The sequence below is a fragment of the Arachis stenosperma genome, chromosome 6, assembly GCF_014773155.1.
Source record: "Arachis stenosperma cultivar V10309 chromosome 6, arast.V10309.gnm1.PFL2, whole genome shotgun sequence".
Taxonomy (NCBI): domain Eukaryota; kingdom Viridiplantae; phylum Streptophyta; class Magnoliopsida; order Fabales; family Fabaceae; genus Arachis; species Arachis stenosperma.
The window spans coordinates 22828502-22850213 of NC_080382.1; the positions used below are offsets into that span (position 1 = coordinate 22828502).

Consider the following 21712-nt stretch of genomic DNA (forward strand, 5'->3'; position numbering starts at 1 on the left):
TTTTCTAGCGGTTTTCAGGGTTTTGTAGGGCTTCCTAGGGTTTTCTAGGTTTTTCTAGGGTGTTTAAGGTTTTCTTGGGGTTTTAGGATTTTCTAGGATTTTCTAGGATTTTCTAGGATTTTATTAGGATTGATTTTCTAGGGATTTTCTAGGTTTTTCTAGAGTTATCTAGAATTTTCTAGGATTTTATACGGTTTTCTAGGGTTTTCTCGGGCTCCTTACATTTTTTAGGGTTTTCTAGGATTTTTAGGGTTTTCTAGGTGTTTTGTTGTGTTTTTTAGAATTTTCTAGTGTTTTCTAGTATTTTTCTACAGTTTCCTAGGGTTTTCTAGGTTTTCTAAGGTTTTTTTTAGGGTTTTTCTAGTGTTTTCTAGGGTTTTCTATGGGTTTCTAGGGTTTTTAAGGTTTTCTAGGGTTTTCTAGGATTTTTTAGAGTTTTTTAAAGTTTTCTTGGGATTTCTAAGATTTTTTAGGGTTTTTTAGAATTTTCTAGGGTTCTTCGAGTGTTTTCTATGATTTCTTAAGGTTCTTCTATGGTTTTCTAGGAGTTTTCAGGGTTTTGTAGGGCTTCCTAGGATTTTTCTAAGGTTTTTTAGGTTTTTCTATGAATTTTCTAGAATTTTCTAAGACTTTTTAGGATTTTTTAGGATTTTCTAGGGTTTTCTAGAGGTTTTTCAGGATTTTCTAGGGTTTTGTTAGGGTTCTCTAGGATTATCTAGGATTTTCTAAGGTTTTTTAGGGTTTTCTAGGATTTTCTAGGGTTCTCTAGGTTTTTCTAGGATTTTCTAAGGTTTTCTAGAATTTTTCTAGGGTTTCTAGTATTTTTCTAGGGTTTTTTGTGTTATCTAGGGTTTTCGAGAGTTTTCTAGTCTTTTTTAGGGTTTTCTAGGGCTTTTTAGATTTTTCTAGGATTTTCTAAGATTTTTTTAGAGTTTTCTAGTACTTTTTGGGGTTTTCTATGGTTTTCTAGGGTTTTCTAGGTTTTTAGGGCTTTTCGAAGTTTTTCTTGGGACTTCTAGGATTTTTTTTACTGGGGTTTTATATGTTTTTTAGGGTTTTTAGGATTTTCTATGGCTCTCTAGGGATTTTCTAGGATTTTTTATGATTTTCTAGGAATTCCTAGGATTTCTTTGGGTTTTCTAGGGTTTTCTAATTTTTTTCTATGATTTTCTAGGGTTATCTAGAATTTTCTAGGATTCTTAGGATTTTCTTGAATTTTCTAGGATTATCTAGGGTTTTCTAGGTTTTTCTAGAGTTTTTAGGATTTTCTAGGGTTTTCTAAGATTTTCTAGGGTATTTTTGTGTTTTCTAGAACTTTCTAAGGTTTTTCTAAGATTTTTAAGGATTTTCTAGAATTTTTTGTATGATATGGGATTTTCTAGGATTTTTTAAGGTTTTTTAGGATTTTTCAAAGTTTTTAGGGTTTTCAAAGTTTTTCTAGAGTTTTCTAGGGTTTTTCTAGGGTTTTCTAGAGTTTTTTAGGAATTTCGAGGGGTCTTTAGTATTTTCTAGGGTTTTCTAGACTTTTTTAGTGTTTTCTAGGATTTTCTAATATTTTCTAGGGTTATCTTGGATTTTCTAGGGGTTTTCTAAAATTTTTAGTGTTTTCTAGGATTTTCTAGGATTTTTTAGGATTTCCTAAGTTTGTTAGTATTTTCTATGATTTTTCTTAGGTGTTTAGGATTTTCTAGGGTTTTCTAGGTTTTTCTTGGTTTTTCTAGGATTTTCTAGGATTTTTTAGGTTTTCTAGGTTTTTCTAGTATTTTCTATGGTTTTTCTTAGGTGTTTAGGGTTTTCTAGGGTTTCCTAGGGTTTTCTAAAGTTTTCTAGGTTTTTCTAGGATTTTCTAAGATTTTCTAGGGGTTTTCTGGGATTTTCTGGGGTTTTCTAGGATTTTTTTAGGGTTTCCTAAGATTTTTAGTGTTTTCTAAGGTTTCCTAGAATTTTTCTAGGGTTTTCTAGGTTTTGATAGTGTTTTCTAAGGTTTCCTAGAATTTTTCTAGGGTTTTCTAGGTTTTGATAGGATTTTCTAGGATTCTCTAGGATTTTTCTATAGTTTTCTATGGTTTTCTATGATTTTTAGGGTTCTCTAGGATTTTCTAGGATTCTCTAGGTTTTTCTAAGGTTTTCTAGTGTTTTCAAGATTTTTCTAGGGTTGTTTAGAGTTTTCTAGGATTTTTTGAAAGTTTTCTAGAATTTTTAGGATTTTATTGGGTTTTCTAGGGTTTTCAAGGGATTTTTTGGGTTTTAGAAAGCTTTTCTATGGTTTTTCTAGAGTTTTTTAGGGTTTTCTAGAATTTTTTAAGGTTCATGGGTTTTTTGTGTTTTCTAGGATTTTTTAGAGCTTTTCAGGGTTTTCTAGGGTTTCCTAGTGTTTTTCTCTTAATTTCTAGGATTTTCTAGGTTTTCTATAGTTTTTTAGGATTTTTCTAGTGTTTTCTAGGTTTTCTAGTGTTCTCTAGGATGTTCTTGGGTTATCTAGGATTTTCTATGGTTTTTCTAGGTTTTTCGCTTTGGTTTTCTATGACTTTTTTGGATTTTTAGGGTTTTCTAAGGTTTACTATACTTTTTTAGGGTTTGTTTGGTTTCCTGGATTTTTCTTGGATTTTCTAGTATTTTTCGAGGATTTTTCTAGGGTTTTTCTAAGGTATTTTAGGATTTTCCAAATTTTTTTAAAATTTACTAAGGTTTTCTAGGGTTTCCTAGGATTTTTAAGGTTTTCTAGGGGTTCCTAGAGTTTTTCTAGGGTTTTCTAGGTTTTTCTATGGTTTTTTCGGGTTCTTTAGGGTTTTTCTTTGGTGTTCTAGGATTTTCCAGGGATTTTTTTGGTTTTACAAAGTTTTTCTAGGGTTTTCTAGGATTTTTCTAGGGTTATTTAGGGTTTTCTAGGATTTTTAGGATTTTCTATGGGTTTTTGTGTTTTCTAGGATTTACTAGGGTTTTTTCAGGATTTTCTGGGATTTTCTAGGGTTTTTCTAGGATTTTCTAGATTTTCTAGGATTTCTTAGGGTTTTCTAGTATTTTGTAGTGTTTTCTAGGATTTTTCTAGGGTTTTTTTTGGGTTTTCTACTGTTTTTTAAGATTTTCTAGAATTTTTTAGAGTTTTCTAACGTTTTCTAGAATTTTCTAGGATTTTTTAAGATTTTCTAAGGTTTTGTAAGATTTTCTAGGGTTTTTCTAGTGTTTAGGGTTTCTTAGGGATTTTCTATGGTTTTCTAGGATTTTTTTAAGGTTTTCTAGGGGTTTTCTAGGGTTTTCTAGGTTTTTCTAGGGTTTTTCTTGGGTTTTCTTGGGTTTTTGGGTTTTCTTGCATTTCTTAGGTTTTTCTAAGATTTTTTAGGATTTTTTATTGTTTTTTAGGGTTTCTTAGGATTTTCTAGAAATTTCTAGTATTTTCTAGGTTTTTCTAGGGATTTTCTAGGTTTTTCTAGGTTTTCTAGGTTTTTTTACTATTTTTTAGGGTTTTCTATGTTTTTCTAGATTTTTCTAGCATTTTCTAGAATTTTTTTAGGATTTCTAGAGTTTTCTATGGTTTTTCTAGAGTTTTCTAGGGTTTTTCTAGGATTTCTAGGGTTTTTCTAGAGTTTTTCTAAGATTTTCTAGGATTTTCTAGAGTTTTCTAACCTTTTCTAAGGTTATTTTGGCTTTTCTCGGGGTTTTCTATGCTTTTCTAGGATTTTTTAGGGTTTCCTAGGTTTTGTTAGGGATTTTATGGTTTTCTAGATTTTTCTTGGGGTTTCTATGATTTTTTTAGGGTTTTTTAGTGTTTTCTAGAGTTTTTTAGGGTTTTCTAGAGTTTTCTAGGACTTTTTAAGGTTTTCTAGATTTTTCTAGGAATTATTTTTTGGATTTCTAGTATTTTCTAAGGTTTTTCTATGATTTTCTACGATTTTCTAGAGTTTTTTAGCGTTTTCTAGGGTTATTTAGGATTTTTTAAGGTTTTCTAGGATTTTTTCAGGGTTTTCTAAGATTTTCTAGGGTTTTTAAGGGTTTACTAGGATTTTTCTAGGATTTTATAGTGTTTTTCTAAGATTTTCTAAGGATTTTCTAGGATTTTTTTAGGATTTCTAGGGTTTTCTAGGAGTTTTTTAGCGTTTTCTAGGGCCTTTTTAGAGATTTTTAAGGGTTTTTAGAGTTTTCTAGGATTTTTTAGGATTTTCTAAGATTTTCTAGGATTTTTCTAGTGTTTTCTATGGTTGTTCAGGGTTTTTCTACGGTTTCCTAGTATTTTTCTAGGTTATTTCTAGGGTTTTCTAAGATCTTTTAGGGTTTTCTAGGGTTTTTTAGGGTTTTCTACGATTTTCTTGGGTTTCTTAAGATTTTTAGTGTTTTCTAAGGTTTCCTAGAATTTTTCTAGGGTTTTCTAAGTTTTTCTTGGGTTTTCTAGGATTCTCTAGGGTTTTTCTATAGTTTTCTATGGTTTTATAGGATTTTTAGGGTTCTCTAGGGTTTTCTAGGATTCTCTAGGTTTTTCAAGGATTTTCTAGTGTTTTCAAGATTTTTCTAGGGTTGTTTAGAGTTTTCTAGGGTTTTTCGAGGGTTTTCTAGGAATTTTTAGGGTTTTTTTTGGGTTTTCTAGAGTTTTCAAGGGATTTTTTTGGGTTTTAGAAAGCTTTTCTAGGGGTTTTCTAGAGTTTTTTAGGGTTTTCTAGGATTTTTAAGGTTTTCATGGGTTTTTTGTGTTTTCTAGGATTTTTTAGAGCTTTTCAGAGTTTTCTAGGTTTCCTAGTGTTTTTCTCTTAGTTTCTAGGGTTTTCTAGATTTTTCTAGGTTTTCTATAGTTTTTTAGGATTTTCTAGTGTTTTCTAGTATTCTCTAGGATTTTCTAGGGTTATCTAGGATTTTCTATGGTTTTTCTAGGTTTTTTGCTTTGGTTTTCTAGGATTTTTTAAGGTTTTCTAAGTTTTTTAGGGGTTTTTTGATTTCCTAGATTTTTCTTGGATTTTCTAGTATTTTTCGAGGATTTTTCTAGGGTTTTTCTAAGGTATTTTAGGATTTTCCAAATTTTTTTTAAATTTACTAAGGTTTTCTAGGATTTTTAGGGTTTTCTAGTGGTTCCTAAAGTTTTTTTAGGGTTTTCTAGGTTTTTCTATGATTTTCTAGGGTTCTTTAGGGTTTTTCTTTGGTTTTCTAGGGTTTTCCAAGGATTTTTCGGGTTTTACAAAGTTTTTCTAGGGTTTTCTAGGATTTTTCTAGGGTTCTTTAAGGTTTTCTAGGGTTTTTAGGATTTTCTAGGGATTTTTTTGGGTTTTCTAGGATTTACTAGGGTTTTTTAGGATTTTCTGGAGTTTCTTAGGATTTTTCTAGGATTTTCTAGGTTTTCTAGGATTTTTCTAGGGTTTTTTTGGGTTTCCTCGGGTTTTGATACTGTTTTCTAGAATTTTTTTAGAGTTTTCTAATGTTTTCTAGAATTTTTTAGGATTTTTTAAGGTTTTCTAAGGTTTTGTAAGATTTTCTAGGATTCTTCTAGTGTTTTCTAGGGTTTCTTAAGGATTTTCTATGATTTTTTAGGATTTTTCTAAGGTTTTCTAGGGGTTTTCTAGGTTTTTCTAGGGTTTTTCTAGGGTTTTCTTGCATTTTTTGGGTTTTCTTGCATTTCTTAGGTTTTTCTAGGATTTTTTTAGAATTTTTTTATTGTTTTTAGGGTTTCTTAGGGTTTTCTAGGGTTTTCTAGAATTTTCTAGTGTTTTCTAGATTTTTCTAGGTTTTTCTAGGGTTTTCTTGGGATTTTCTAGGTTTTTCTAAGTTTTCTATTGTTTTTTAGGGTTTTTTAGGTTTTTCTAGATTTTTCTAGCGTTTTCTAGAATTTTTTTAGGATTTCTAGAGTTTTCTATGGTTTTTCCAGAGTTTTCTAACATTTTCCAGGGTTATCTTGGCTTTTCTCAGGGTTTTCTACGTTTTTCTAGGATTTTTTAGGATTTTCTAGGTTTTGTTAGGGATTTTTGGGTTTTCTAGGTTTTTCTTGGGTTTTCTATGATTTTTCTAGGACTTTTTAATGTTTCCTAGGGTTTTTTAGGGTTTTCTAGGGTTTTCTAGGGCTTTTTAAAGTTTTCTAGATTTTTCTAGAAATTTTTTTTTCGGATTTCTAGGATTTTCTAAGGTTTTTCTAGGGTTTTCTACAGTTTTTTAGAGTTTTTTTTGCGTTTTCTAGGGTTATTTATGGTTTTCTAAGGTTTTCTAGGGTTTTATCAGGATTTTCTAAGATTTTCTAGGGTTTTTCTAATATTTTTTAGGATTTTTCAGGGTTTTTCTTGGGTTTACTAGGATTTTTCTAGGATTTTATAGGGTTTTTCTAGGATTTTCTAAGGATTTTCTATGATTTTTTTAGTATTTCTAGGGGTTTCTAAAATTTTTCTAGGGTTTTCTATGATTTTCTAGGGGTTTTTTAGCGTTTTCTAGGGCCTTTTCAGATATTTTTAAGGATTTCTAGAGTTTTCTAGGGTTTTTCAGGATTTTCTAAGATTTTTTAGGATTTTTCTAGTGTTTTCTATGGTTGTTCAGGGTTTTTCTACGATTTTCTAGGATTTTTCTAAGATTTTTTAGGATTTTTCTATGATTTTCTAGAGTAATCTATGGTTTTCTAAAGTTTTTCTAGGGTTTTTCGATGGTTTTCTAGGATTTTTTGGATTTTCTAAGGTTTTCTAGGGTTTTTAAGGTTTTTTTTGTGTTTTCTAGATTTTTCTTGGATTTTCTAGTATTTTTCTAGGGTATTTCTAGGGTTTTCTAAGATCTTTTAGGGTTTTCTAGGGTTTGTTTATGGTTTTCTACGGTTTTCTAGGATTTCCTAAGATTTTTAGTATTTTCTAGAATTTCCTAGAGTTTTTCTAGGGTTTTCTAGGTTTTTCTAGGGTTTTCTAGAGTTTTCTATATATAGCTTTCTATGGTTTTCTAGGATTTTTAGGGTTTTCAAGGGTTTTCTAGGATTTTCTTGGATTTTCTAGAATTTTCTAGAGCTTTGTAGGATTTTTAAGGTTTTCTAGAGTTTTTTAGGGTTTTTTAGGGATTTTTAAGATTTTCTAGGATTTTCTAGGATCTTCTAGAATTTTTCAGGATTTTCTAGGGGTTTCTAGGGTTTTTCTAGGGTTTTCAAGGGTTTTCTAGGTTTTTCGACGGTTTCTTAGGGTTTTCTAGGTTTTTAGGTTTTTCTAGGCTTTTCTAGGATTTTCTGGGGTTATTTAGAATTTTCTTAGGGTTTTTTGGGATTCTCTAAGGTTTTTTAGGATCTTCTAATATTTTTCAGGGTTGTCTAGGGTTTTTCTAGGATTTTTAGGGTTTTCTTCGTTATCTAGGGTTTTATAGTATTCTCTAGGTTTTTCTAGGGTTTTCTAGTGTTTTCAAGATTTTTATAGGGTTGTTTAGAGTTTTCTAGGGTTTTTCGAGGGTTTTCTATGATTTTTTAGGATTTTCTTAGATTTTCTAAGGTTTTCAAGGGATTTTTTGGGTTTTAGAAAGCTTTTCTAGTGTTTTTTAGAATTTTTTCTAGAATTTTTTAGGATTTTCTTGGATTTTTAGGATTTTCATGGGTTTTTTGTATTTTCTAGGATTTTTTAGGACTTTTTAGGGTTTTCTAAGATTTTCTAGTGTTTTTTTCTTAGTTTCTAGGGTTTTCTAGGTTTTTTTAGGTTTTCTATAATTTTTAGGATTTTCTAATGTTTTCTAAGTTTTCTAGTGTTCTCTAGGATTTTCTAGGGTTATCTAATGTTTTCTATGGGTTTTCTCTTTGGTTTTCTAGGACGTTTTTTGGATTTTCTTGGATTTTCTAAGGTTTTCTAAGCTTTTTTAGGGGTTTTTAAGGTTTTTTTGTTTCCTAGATTTTTCTTGAATTTTCTAGTTTTTTTCTAGGATTTTTCTAGTTTTTTTCTAAGGTATTTTTAGATTTTCCAGATTTTTTTAAAATTTACTAAGGTTTTCTAGAGTTTCCTAGGATTTTTAGGGTTTTCTAGGGGTTCCTAGAGTTTTTCTAGGGTTTTCTATGATTTTCTATGGTTCTTTAGGGTTTTTCTTTGGTTTTCTAAGGTCTTTTGGATTTTTAGGGTTTTCTAGGATTTTTTAGGATTTTCTAGGATTTCCTAGGGCTTCATTGGATTTTTAGGATTTTCTAGAGTTTATTAGGATTTTCTAGGAATTTTTAGCTTTTTCTAGGATTTTCAAGAATTTTCAGGATTTTCTAGGGTTTCTAGGATTTTTCTAGAGTTTTCAAGGGTTTTCTATGGTTTTTTAGGATTGTCTAGGATTTTCTAGGGTTTTTGGGTTTTCTAAGTTTTTCTAGGATTTTTAGGGTTATTTAGGTTTTCTTAGGGTTTTCTGGGATTTTCTAAAGTTTTTAAGGATTTTCTATGGTGTTCTAGTATTTTTCAAGGTTTTCTAGGATTTTCTAGGATTTTTCTAGGGTTTTTTAGGGTTTTATAGGGTATCTAGAGTTTTCTAGGATTTACAAGGTTTTTTCTAGGGTTTTCCTGTGTTTTAAAGGTTTTCTAGGATTGTCTAGAGTTTTTTGGGTTTTTTAGATTTTTCTAGAATTTTCTAGAGTTATTTAAGGTTTTCTTAGGGGTTTTTGGGATTTTTAAAGGATTTTTAGGGTTTTCTAATGTTTTTCAGGGTTTTCTAGGGTTTTTCTAGGAGTTTTTAGGGTTTTCAGGGTTATCTAGGGTTTTCTAGGATTTTTCAGATTTTTTCTAGGGTTTTCTAGTGTTTTCAAGGTTTTTCTAGGGTTGTTTAGAGTTTTCTAGAGTTTTTCGAGGATTTTCTAAGATTTTTTTAGGTTTTTTCTAGGGTTTTCTAGGGTTTTCTAGAGTTTTTTAGAGTTTTCTAGGATTTTTTAAGATTTTCTAGGGGTTTTTAGTGTTTTCTAGGATTTACTAGGGCTTTTGAAGGTTTTCTAGGGTTTCTTAAGGTTTTTCTAAGATTTTCTATGGTTTTCTAGGTTTTTCTAGGTTTTCTAGAGTTTTTAGGATTTTCTAGTGTTTTCTAGATTTTCTAGTGTTTTCTAAGGTTTTCTAGGGTTATCTAGGGTTTTCTATGGTTTTTCTAGGATTTCTCTATGTTTTCTAGAATTTTCTAAGATTTTTTTATGGTTTTTAGGGTCTTTTGGATTTTCTAGATTTTTCTTGGATTTTCTAGTATTTTTCTAGATTTTTTCTAGGGTTTTCTAAGGTTTCCTAGGTTTTATTTAATAAAATCAACAAAAAAGCCGTCGATTTAATTACTTAGATGCTGACAAATTCTATGTCTATATTTTATTTTTTTTGTCTATTTTAAATTTAAAAAGCGACAACCCTATAGTCAATTTTAATAGCTATAATTTTTTTATTTGAAAAATAGTAGACAATTAATACAAACAAACTTTTAAATATAGAAATAAAATGTATACAAAATATTAGATAAATAAACTTCTAAATATAAAAATAAAATTTATACTAAATGTTAGATAATGAGTTTACAAACTTATCAAAATAATAAATAATCCTCTAACATAAAAACTCTAGACAAGATAAATAACTAAACTTAGAGTTATATTCGTTTAAATTCAATCTACTAATAATACAAAATATTCAAAGCAAAGTAAATAACCCTACTCATACTCATCTAAATAATCATCCGAGTCATCAAGATTGTCAAAATCGTCGTCCCTTTGAGAACTCTGTGGTTGTCCTGGTTGCTGCAGAATAGGTGGGAGTTTTCTACTTGGGGATATGCTTTTCTGGGAGCTTGGAAAAGTAAAAGGAGGAGGTGAGGGAACACGTGATCTAGAACACTAGGACCCATGGCCCTCACATACTCAGTCAAGCTGCTCAATTGATGACTAAACTGATCCATCTGTGAGTTACTGGTGTTAAGATCCTCACGCAAGGATTCAACAGTCTGTTGCCACTCTCTTTTCTCTTTCTAGTAGCGGTCTTCAAGCTCTCTATATTTAGCGGCATGTTGTTCAACTTTTCTATTGAGTATTACGATTTGTTCTCTAAGATCCGAAACATCAGTGCTGGTGGTCGTGGTTGGCCCATCAACTCGAGGTCGCACCATGAAAGAGTCCCTTAACTCACCCATGCCATATACCCTACCTCTTCATTTTCCACCCATTATCTCAATCTATATGCTTTCCTCAAAGATAGGTGGTGGATCAGTTACACCAGCCTTTATAGCAGCCTGCCGCTCTTGCTCAGCCTGAAACATACACTCTTGAAATATATCCTACAATGAGAAGAAATGATTGATAAACTACTAGAAGTATCAATAATGAAAAAATTAAGGGGATATGTGAGAAAAATAAGTCCAACATTACAATGAAGGTAAGTTACCTTTGTCTTTCGGGAGTGTTCATCAACCCATTCAGTCCTATCCTCTTTGCGAGTGTGAGTGTGCTAAAAAAACTCATCCATACGTGATGGTCTTCCAAGTTAATGATTCTACATAATGTAACCAAATTATCAACAAATATGGGTGTACAATTGATATGTACTGAACTAAACCACTGCACTTAGATAGAGCAGCTCATAAAAGCATGCTCATAAAAGAGAACTCATAAAAGCATAGTTTGGCAGAGGCAGAGGCAGAGGCAAAACAATATTAATTAAAGAGAAACAAAATCAACAACATCATCATCATCAAAGGCAGAGGTAGCAACAACAACATAATAATAATCTTCCAAGGCAACTATTTGATGTTAACTTCTCAGAGAAGAGAAAGGTTCCTAATGTATCAGATCCTCTTCACAATTGTTGATAACTTCAAGCCTTCATTTCTTTGTATATTGTTATTCATGTTTGAGTTTTGAGGTTACAAAACCAATTAAAATAGCAAATTAAAGAAGGTTAGTACTTCATTTTCTTTTATTGTTTTTTACAGGAACTCATAAAAGCATGCTCAAAGAAGTTCATGAAAATCATAACTATATCATAATTGATGATGATGATGATCAAAGGCACTCTAAACCACTCTTAATGAAAAAGAGAACCAACACAGAAGGTAACTGAAATCTAACTTCAATTATTTTTATTTTATAGTTTTTATTTCATTATTTAGCTCATATTTTGAAACAAAGCTGAAGAAATTCAAAAGTCAAAGCTTCGGTTTAGATTAAAAGAATAATAGTATAAACTAATATCAAATCAACTCTATAAATAATAGTATAAATTATGATGGCAACTGATATTATAAAGTAAAAAAGAGGGTTCTATAAGCAACTTACCAAGCGTAACCTCGCTTCTGGAAAGGTGGTGCCTTCTGCAGTGTGAAGGGAGGTACCTCGAGTCGATTTCCTAGCAGTTTTATTTCTCGCCTGTAATTGTCTATAGGCATCAGTGTCCCAACGTCTCATCAATTCACCAAGAACTTCTGGTGGGATCCAATATGGACAGGCACCTTTTTTGCGAATGGCATGGAACATACCTCGCAAGCACTTGGCAGCTATAAACCTCCAAGCTTGATAGATATCATCCTCTTCCATGTCAAGAATGTCAAAGCATTTCTATTTTAAAAAAATAATATCTTGTTACTATATAACATACTATGATACATATTTACCCTCTACTCTATCCACTCTGTCCACCGTATCTTTTCTAATCTTAATTTATCTAAAAATATTAGGTAGTAGTAGTCTGAATTACTGAAAAATCTTGCAAGTCAAGTAACTAAGAGATTCCAAAAAGTAAGACTCAAATTCTTCTTGGGTAGTAGCTATAATAATTGGTGTTTCTAAAGTTTATATAGTATGATCATTACCCTTATAAATCAATATATATTTCGTCCATGATGCAAGGACATACATGTTAACTAAAGCAGCCAGCAAGTATATATATAAATCAGATGGTATAGTATATAATATGGAATTGAAATTCTAAACAACAAGATCCGAGAAAAAAATGTATCAGCAACAAATTATCCCTTCATCACGTTGAAATTAAACAGATTATGACATGTACTTTAGTAATTAATTAATGAGATTAGCATGTGCAGTGAAAACATGCAGGTCCTTAAAAACTTAGCCATATAATTTTATTGAGTTAATTACTGTAATATAGTAATTAAAATTTACCCTCCATTCTGTCCACTATATTTTTCGAGTATCATCATCTGCCTCATCAAAACTCAGCCAAGGCTTATTGTAGTTTTCCTTAAAAACCTAAGAAATACGTTTTAAACCAAGCTTAGGTAGGTGCCAACTACATCAAAAACAAAAAAATGATAAGGACATATTACTTAGTAAAAATGAGACATGCAATTCATAAAATTTAAAGCAAATAACAAACCATTTGGCACCATCATATTTAAGCATGGGAGCACTTGTGCTGGAGTGACTAGTGGTGGTGGATATTCCTTAACCATGAGTATCTTGGGTACCATTAGATGTGGTTTGTCTTTCTCCACAAGCTCCTGCTTGACTGGGTGCTACAATAGCTAGATCACTTTGCACACCATGTGAGGTAGTGTTGGAAGGTTCATTGGCTTGTTGTGTGCATGATCTTGGCACACCCAGAGTAGGCATCATGTGTATCTGAAGCTCCTGACGAGAGGGGGTAGTCGTAGCAATAGGTGACGGTCTCCCATTGGTCAGAGCAGTCGTGCTTGATGATGACCCAACAAGAGTGTATGAATCTACATGCAAGTCAAGGGGGTGACCGGTAGAAAGCCTAGACCTCCCCTTTCGGCCTCGGCCACGGCTACGGCCGTGATCTCCGTCTCTACCAACCATATCCTATACTATTCCAGCTTTCCAATTTTTTTGATGTGGAGGCTGCTTCTCAATACTGTATTAAAAAGTCAAACAGAAAATTTAAAAAAAGCATTAGATGCCAAGCATTTTTTTCTAACACATATATTTTCTACTATAAGATAGAGATGCCCGTGAACACTAAAAAAAGGCTCAATTAGATGCAGAAAACAAAAGGATAAAAGTATGTGGACATTTTATATGAATGAATAAACATGAACTGTACTCTTTGCAGCTTCATATGGACCATTAAGATGATATACATAATATATATGGATGATTCTGCCTGGATTTATCCATGTTAAACAAACAAACTAGGACCACAAATCTTCATAAGAAAACAATAACATCAAAAAAGGAAATACAACACATTGATAAAAGAAAGAAATAACAGCTGAATCAATACATGATTATGTGATGACCAATGCAATTCCAAAGCTACAATGACCACTAAAACCACAAACGAACATCATCTTATGACTTAAACAGAGGCAGAAAATAAAAACCTAATTCCTCAGAAACCAGATTATATCAGTGTCATCTTCCACACGCACGCACTAAATATTTATTTAATTATTGTCCAAGATAGTTTCTTAAAGATGTTTGATTTGATTTACAAGTAATCAATACAAGAAATTACGAAATATGAATTACAACTAAAACCTCAATCCAAGAATTCTGAACTTCCATTATCATCATCAATGTAAGCATCATCGTCATCATAGATCTCAATGTCATCGTCCTCCTCATTATTTACATTAAGAACCTGGAGGTCAGCTACTTGAAGTTGTATCATATTAACATCTCCTGATGTAGATGCTAATGATGGTGGAAACTCGGTTTCTGAAATGATCCTAGCATGTGGAGGTTCATCATTCTGATACACCTTGGTTTCAGACTCATTTTGTACCCCCTCTATTATTTTTTGCAGTTTACATGTAATCACAACCTTCTAATTAGATTTACAGCCTTGTGGATATGGCATGTAATACACTTGTCTAGCTTTTTGTGCAAGGATGAATGGATCATAACTCCCATATCTCCTAGTAGGTAATACTTCAATTATTTTCTAGTCTTTGTGTCTACACATTTCCTGAGGCCTGGTAGGGTCATACCACTCACAGTAAAACAAGGTGACTCTCAAACTAACAAGACTTGGATATTCAACAATCAAAATCTCTTTAAGAGTACCAAATCAGTCAGATGTATCATTCTCTCCATCACTTTTAACATATATACCTGTATTATCTGTCTTCTTTCCATATGCATGCTCAAGAGTATGAAATCTATACCCGTTGACCTTGAACATACCAACACTCGTTGCCCTAGTTTTTAGATCGAATGCTAAACTCAATAAATGAGGGCAAGTTATGCCATTACTGGGATTTTTTTTACCTGATTTTGTCAAACAAAATATAGAATTTAGAAAAACAAGATTTACTTTGACATATTTTAGTACAGTTAACAAAATGTAATAACTTATATACTCATGGAACCATGATGGAAAGTTGGATAAAGAATTATTGCTCCCATGGATTTGCTCGTATTGACTTCTAAATTTATCAACTTCAGGACAATTCAACAAGATATGTAAGTGAGCAGCTTTCATTTCCATACTAGTCAACCACCTGTCTTTGTTGGCTCTCCCAAGAACACCCGGTTGATCAAAAATAAAAAGGGTAGGCTCAGATGAACTTTTACCACCATCATCATTTCGATTCGGCCTTGTTCTCTTAGACATTACATGTGGCTCAAAGTAATAAGAATAATAACTTGATGTCTCTCTAGTCAGGTATGCTTGACAAATTGAACCCTCTACTCTAGTCCAATTCTTCACCGATCTCTTATATGTGCCTATTTCACGCTCAAATGGATACATCCACCTATACTGAGCTTGTCCACAAACACATGCCTCATATGCCAAGTGAATTGGTAGATGCTCCATTACGTCAAAAAAAGCAGGAGGAAAAATTCTTTCTAACTTGCACAAAATAACAGGAATATTAGCTTCCATTTGTACAAGATCATTAACCCGAAGAGTAGATGAACAAAGGTCCCTATAATATTGACTTATTTTGGTCAACGGTTTCCACACGTGGTCCGAAAACTCTTTGAAGGCTAACGGAAGCAAACACTCCATAAATACATGACAATCATGAGTTTTCATCCCAAACAATATTCCTCCACTGACATTGACACACCTTTGTAAATTTGAAACATATCCATCTGGCATTTTCAACTCTTGTATCATTTACAAATATTTTTTCATTTTTGGAGTGTCAAGACATAGTTGCCCTTAGGCTTTGCCCAATGACCTTCACATTCCTGCACCAAATTCAAATCCAGTTGCCTACAAAGTACAGCCATGTCTAATCTTGCCTTTTCATTGTCTTTTGTTCTTTCAGTATCCATAACAGTATTCATTATGTTATAAAAAACATTATTCTCAATATGCATTAGATCCAAACAATGATTAACCAAATGATCTTTCTAATATGGGAGAACCTAAAATATACTCCTTTTGGTCCAATTGTGTTCCACCCCATATCCGCTTAATCGCACTTGTCCTCCTGTGTCAACTATTTTAGGATATTGTCTAACTCTTTCCCAGACCTGTTCGCTGCTAAGCCTAATAGGAGGTTCTTCATCCTCCTCAACATTCTTCTTAAAATCAACTTTATTACACCTATAAGGATGACCTTCAGGTAAATATCTCCTATGACAGTCAAACCACGAATTCTTTCCGCCATAATCTAACCAAAAGGCCTTGGTATCCTCCATGCATATTGGACACGCTAATCTTCCCCCCGTGCTCCAACCAGACAACATTCCATAAGCAGAAAAATTGTTAATGGTCCACATTAATGCGGCCTTTAACTGAAAATTTCTCTTGCTATGAATGTCGTATGTTAGGATGCCTTCATCGCACAACTCTTTAAGTTCATCTATCAATGGTTGAAGATAAACATCAATTTTTGCTTTGGAATTTTCTTTTCCATGTATGATGCACGTTAGGAACAAGAAAGGATCTTTCATACACATATGAGGTGAAAGGTTATAAGGGGTGACTATAACAGGCCAACAAGAGTACGGTGTGCTAAAATGAACATTAGGAGAAAATTCATCAGAACAAAGTCCAACTCTAACATTACGCGGTTCGCTTGCAAAATGAGGATGCTTGGTATCAAAATGTTTCCATGCTTTACTATGAGAAGGATGTGTCATCACGTCGTCGTTTCTGCAATTTGGGTGATGTCACAACATATGAGGGCAGTACTCATTGATGCATACAACCTTTGTAGCCTTGGAATCAATGGCAAATAATGCATTCTTTTATATGGAACCTCTTTATTTTTACCCTTCCTAGGCTTAAATCTCTGCTCCTCACAAAATTTACATTGTCTAAGATCTTTGTCCTCTTTGTAATATATCATACAACCATTGACACAACAATCTATTTTAACCTCCTTAAACCCAAGCGGGGAAATAATTTTCTTAACTTCATAGTAATTAGCAGGAATTTCATTTGAAGTTGTTTGCATTTCTCTAAACAAAGTTGCCCACTGGTCAAAAGATCCCTGGAATTAGTTTCCCTATGATTTTATACTCAGCATCCTACTAGCAAGTGACAATCGTAAATGGATACAATTTTTCCACAAGGGTTTACTAACTGAATCTAAGAGGTTATAAAATCTCTTAGCATCTCGATTTGGTTCCTCCACTGCTAGTTGCATGTACATGTGAAACTCAGGTTGCAAAGCATCAATAACCATCTCATGATAATGATCAAATTTTTTTTTTCATGTAACACCACCTAATGCATAGCTACTTTCAATGTCTTCATCTATCTTAATATGATTCTCTGTGGTTATCTCCTCTCTATGCTCTGTCCAAACCCAATAATTAGGTTTAAACCTATGAGTATATAGATCAATCTTAATGTCGATCAACTGTTTAAATCTCCCACATTGACATCTGGCACATGGACACCAAACTAAACCTCCTCTGAGAATTTCATGAGTTCTAGTACACATATCCACAAATTCATTTACCCCTTTAACAAAACTGTGCTTAAGACCTCGCCTTTGGTCATACGTTCTATCATACATCCAACTTCGGTTCTGGTTTTTCATTATTAATGATTTTAATTTTCTACATATTAAATGGATAATATTCAATTTTAAATTTTTTTGTTCAATGAGAAACCACAACAAATAAAAGTCTTATCATAAATATAATTTATACTTTCACCATGAATAGTTTACCCAAACAAGCATAGATAAGTAAGTATAGATAAGCATGCATAATAATTTAATAGAGATAATAAAGACAAAGATAAATTAAAACTCAATAGTTTAACAGAGATAAATAAATAAATAAGTAGAAGGTTAAACCTTGAATAGCTTCTCTAAGAGTCTTAAACTCTACCAATACTTGAGATAGTATAAATGGATGCCACTGCAACTTTGATAATACTTGTGACTATGTCAACCCTATCAAAAAAATATATATAGACACATCACACTAAAAATAATACAAAAAAATCTTATCATGAAAACCTTGTAGTTTGCATAAGATATTTTGTTTTTTATAATTTATTTTTAATTATTAATATTAAATTTATAATTTTAAAAATAAAAATATAAATTAATTTTTTAAACTCAATAGAAAAATAACTAAACAAATACAATAGTATCTATTGAATCACTAGTATATACTAAAATCAATCAATAATATAAAATATATATTAAAATATAAAATATATATTAAAAATAAATTAAACTATAAATATACTTAATTTTATAAGAATACAGCTTATTACTAATGGATAAAAAATTAGGAGGGAAAAATATTAATTTCATGTTACATGAAGGCTATGTGCATAAAACAAAGTTGACTTTAATGATTATAATGAAACTTCTATAACATGCATTGTATAATGATTTGAAGAAGCGAGAATCCATAGCCTGATTTAAAGAAGCGTGAATCCATAGCCTAATATCAACACATATTAGTGCTTTGGTAATAACAAATTGTAGTAACAATAATAAGAAGACATTGTATTCACCTGGTTTATTATATAATTTATATTGTAGCATTATAGTACTAATGAAATAAGAAACCAAGATGGATACCTTTCTTTGTTTGAACATAGAGAAAGCAAATCAAAGAATAACAGATCCTAAAAATCCAATTAAAATATCACCAGCTCTAGGATCAGAGGCTGCCTTTATAAGCAATGCTCTGTAAACAACATAAGGAGAGAAAAAAACAAACAAAAAAAATATTAACATTGAAAAGCCATTAATAAAAAGAATAGCATAAGTTAAAGAATTGATAGAGAAAAATCATCCTGTGCATGAGAGAAAGAGAGAGAGAGAAAAAAAGAAAAACAGGTAATTTGAAATTATTTTCCTAGCAACAATTTCTCACCTCCGTATGATCCTTCCTCAATAACCAAACTGGACTCGCAAATAGTCATTAATATATTTATGAGCTTGAAAGCAAATATTTTATTTTCTTTTAAAAAAGAAATTAGAAGGATAAATCATAAATGGGAGTCCATAACTCTCACTAGATACAGTGGATGAAGCCTTAATAGAGTATGTGTTGAGTGTGAATGTGTGTGAATTGTATGACTAAAAAAAAAACAGATTAATGTCAAATAATTTTATTTATCAAAGTAAATAATATTTCGTAATAACTGGCTTATTTTTTCTATCAATAAATAAATAGGATCATTCTATTTTTTAATACAAATTCACATAATTAGCCGTCTTTAGAATGAATTGAAATGTATCTTTTTAATTGAACAAAATGAAGGCAGGTTTACAAAAGAATTTACATTGACCAATATGTTGATAATTGAACAAGAAATATAGTCAATTATAATACACACACCACGAATGGCACCTTGACATCTAAAAGCAAAGTTGAAAAAATAAAAAATAAAAAATAAAAAGTAGAAACCATTTGAACACATTAGTCTCAATTATTGACAGATAAGATACAATTTTATACTAACCTTTCCAGCACCCAAAAATAAGAAGGTATGGTCAGCTAAGGTTCTCCTAACTAATTTTAAGAAAGCAAATAATCCTGTTAATACTACAGATGCTGTACCCTAAAAATAAACCAAAGAAGATTAGTCACTTGATGCACCCAAAGTAGAGAATGTTGAACATACTACAACTCATAGGGGTTCATCATTTTTCTCTGACATCTCGCCAGTTAGTAATTCAAAGGAATAGAAATAATCTGTCTAGACTCTACTTTGTTATATTAGTATTTCTTATGTATATGATCACACTAAATTAGTGTATTATGCACTAATCAATCTGATATCTAGTCAGTTAGTTGCATGTTCTGTATCTAGCTAGCTTATGTATATTAGTGTTTTTTATGTATATGATGACACTAAATTCGTTCCTATGTGGTCTATATATACTTTTTCATCAACTTAGATAATATATATGTGAACAATAATAATATAAAAAATAAGAGTGACATTATTATTTTTTAATAATTATGGTAAATTCTCTTATCTATTAATGTATAAAAAATTGGTTTTACACTCTTTAGTCCACAACTTGATTAAACTAATTAACAATCAAAAGTCACCATCCAAAAATTGATTACTATGCTAAATGAATGAGTGAGAAATGGTCTTCATCTTCTTAGTTCTTGATGATCATGACTTCAACTATTTTCTAAGTGTTAATACTCAACAGAATGCAAACACTAAAACATAAATTCAAGAATCCGGTGTGGACAAACATAAAACAAAGAGAAGAAGATAGAATTGGGCGATTGTTGGTCCTATGGAAGCATTGGCGCCCCACTCCCCACTAAACAGGAAAGTGGTTGAAGCTCAATGCTCATAGTTAGCATTGTTGTTGAATTAGAGAAAATAGGGCCAAAGAAGTATATATTACCCGTTTCGCATCACAAAATTCACATCACGTGAAGGAAGAGAATTAGGGTTTTGAAGCTGCCACACAACCAGCAAGGCAACAAAAACTTGTTAATGTTAGCAATTAGGGTTTTGAAGCTGCTACACACAGAGAAAGAAGAGTTCATAGCTAATACGCAATAACGGAGCAAGAATTGAATTAGCAGACAAACCGAAGAAGAAAGAGGGGAAACTGACCCTTGTTGGAGTTCTACTCGCCTTGGGTTCGTTGTCAGCTCGTGCAATTAGCTGTCGCACCGGACTACTGAGTAAGGCGCCGGAGGCACTGGCCACTGGGTAGGGTTTATGGTTTGTTCGTTGGTGATGAAATGGGGAATTTGGGGGAAAAGGAGAGAATCGTGTTTCTGAGCTTTGGACGCGGAAAGTGAACGCGGGCAAGTGTTTTTAGCAATAAAAATCGACGGTATATTTGTCGATTTTAAATTTTAAAAAATCAACACCCTAGCCGACTATTTTATACATTAAATCTACACCGTTCATTTAATTTTAGAAAGCGACCTTAACCGTTTAAATTTATCGACGGTAACTGTTGTTGATATTTTAACTAATAAAATAGACGCCATTTTCGTCGATTTTAAAATAAAGTATTCTAAACCCCAGGTTCGTCGACAATGTGATGATAGGCTAATGCATCATAAAATTATCGACGATCTTGCTGTCGATTTCAATATTTTATTTTTAATTATTTTTTAGCAATATCGACAGTAAGCCGTCGAAAAATATCGACGGTAGAAATAATCGTCGATATTTGGCGTCGAAAAAAATGCTTTTTCTAGTAATGTCTAGGATTTTCTAGGGTTTTCTAGGTTTTTATAGGTTTTCTAGGGTTTTTTTAGAGTTTTCTAGGGTTTTTCTACGATTTTCTATAGTTTTCTAGGGTTTTTTAGAGTTTTTAACGTTTTCTATAGTTTTCTAGAATTTTTTTAGGGTTTTCTAACGTTTTGTAAGATTTTCTAGGATTCTTCTAGCGTTTTCTAGTATTTTCAAGGGTTTCTTAGGAATTTTCTATGGTTTTTTAGGATTTTTCTAAGGTTTTCTAGGGTTTTCAAGGTTTTGTAGGACTTCTTAGGATTTTTCTAGGGTTTTCTTGCTTTTTCTAGGGTTTTTCTAGGTTTTTTTAGGATTTTTCTAGGGTTTTCTAGGATTTCTTAGGTTTTAGGGTTTTTTAGGATTTCCTAGGGTTTTCTAGAGTTTTCTAGGGTTTTATAGGGATTTTTTAGGATTTTCTAGGGTTTTTTAAGGTTATCTAAAATTTTCTAGGGTTTTTTTAAGGTTATCTAGAATTTTCTAGGATTTTTTAGTATTTTCAAGGGTTTTCTAGGATTTTTTAGGTTTTTCTTTAGTTTTCTAGGATTTTTCTAGGGTTTTCTAGGGTTCTTTAGGATTTTCTAGATTTTCATGGGTTTCCTAGGGTTTTTTAGGGTTTTCTAGGGGTTTTTTAGGAATTTCTAAGATTTTCTAGGATTATCTAGGATTTTCTAGGTTTTTTAGGAATTTCTAGAATTTTCTAGGGTTCTTTAGGTTTTTCTAGGATTTCCTAAAGTTTTCTAGATTTTCTAGGGTATTTTAGTATTTTCAAGGGTTTTCTATGATTTTTCTAGGGTTTATAGGATTTTTCTAGAATTTTCTGTGTTATCTAGTGTTGTCGAGAGTTTTCTACGGTTTTCTAGGTTTTTCTAGTATTTTTTAGGGTTTTCTCGGATTTTTCAAGGCTTTTCTTGTATTTTTAGGATTTTCTAGTGTTTTTAGGGCTTTACAAAGTTTTTATAGAGTTTTCTAGGGTATTTCTAGAGTTTCTAGGGTTTTCTAGGTTTTTTAGAATTGTTTTTAGGGTTTTCTAGGGCTTTTTAGGATTTTTTTAGGGTTTTTTAGGGATTTTCTAGAGTTTTCTAGGATTTTTTATGGTTTTCTAGGATTTCCTAAGCTTTCCTTGGATTTTCTACTATTTTCTAGGGTTTTCTAGGGTTATCTAGGATTTTCTAGGGTTTTTAGAGTTTTTCAGAATTTTCTAGGGTTATCTAGGGTTTTCT

General features: G+C 31.7%; 1 long non-coding RNA gene across 7 annotated transcripts; it reads right to left on the reverse strand.

Annotated features, from left to right (window-relative positions):
- Positions 1-9376: 9376 nt before the first annotated feature.
- Positions 9377-20047, reverse strand: LOC130935133 (uncharacterized). 7 transcript variants are annotated; one of them, XR_009067823.1, is made up of 8 exons: positions 19860-20036; positions 19645-19700; positions 17845-17953; positions 17104-17202; positions 12035-12746; positions 11189-11467; positions 10299-10406; positions 9377-10191 (listed from the first exon to the last, which is right to left on the reverse strand). It is a non-coding gene; the product is annotated as an uncharacterized LOC130935133 (long non-coding RNA). The 7 variants fall into 7 exon arrangements; XR_009067820.1 differs by having other exon boundaries at positions 12035-12121; positions 12249-12746; positions 17104-17953; XR_009067821.1 differs by having other exon boundaries at positions 12035-12161; positions 12249-12746; positions 17104-17953.
- Positions 20048-21712: the final 1665 nt, after the last annotated feature.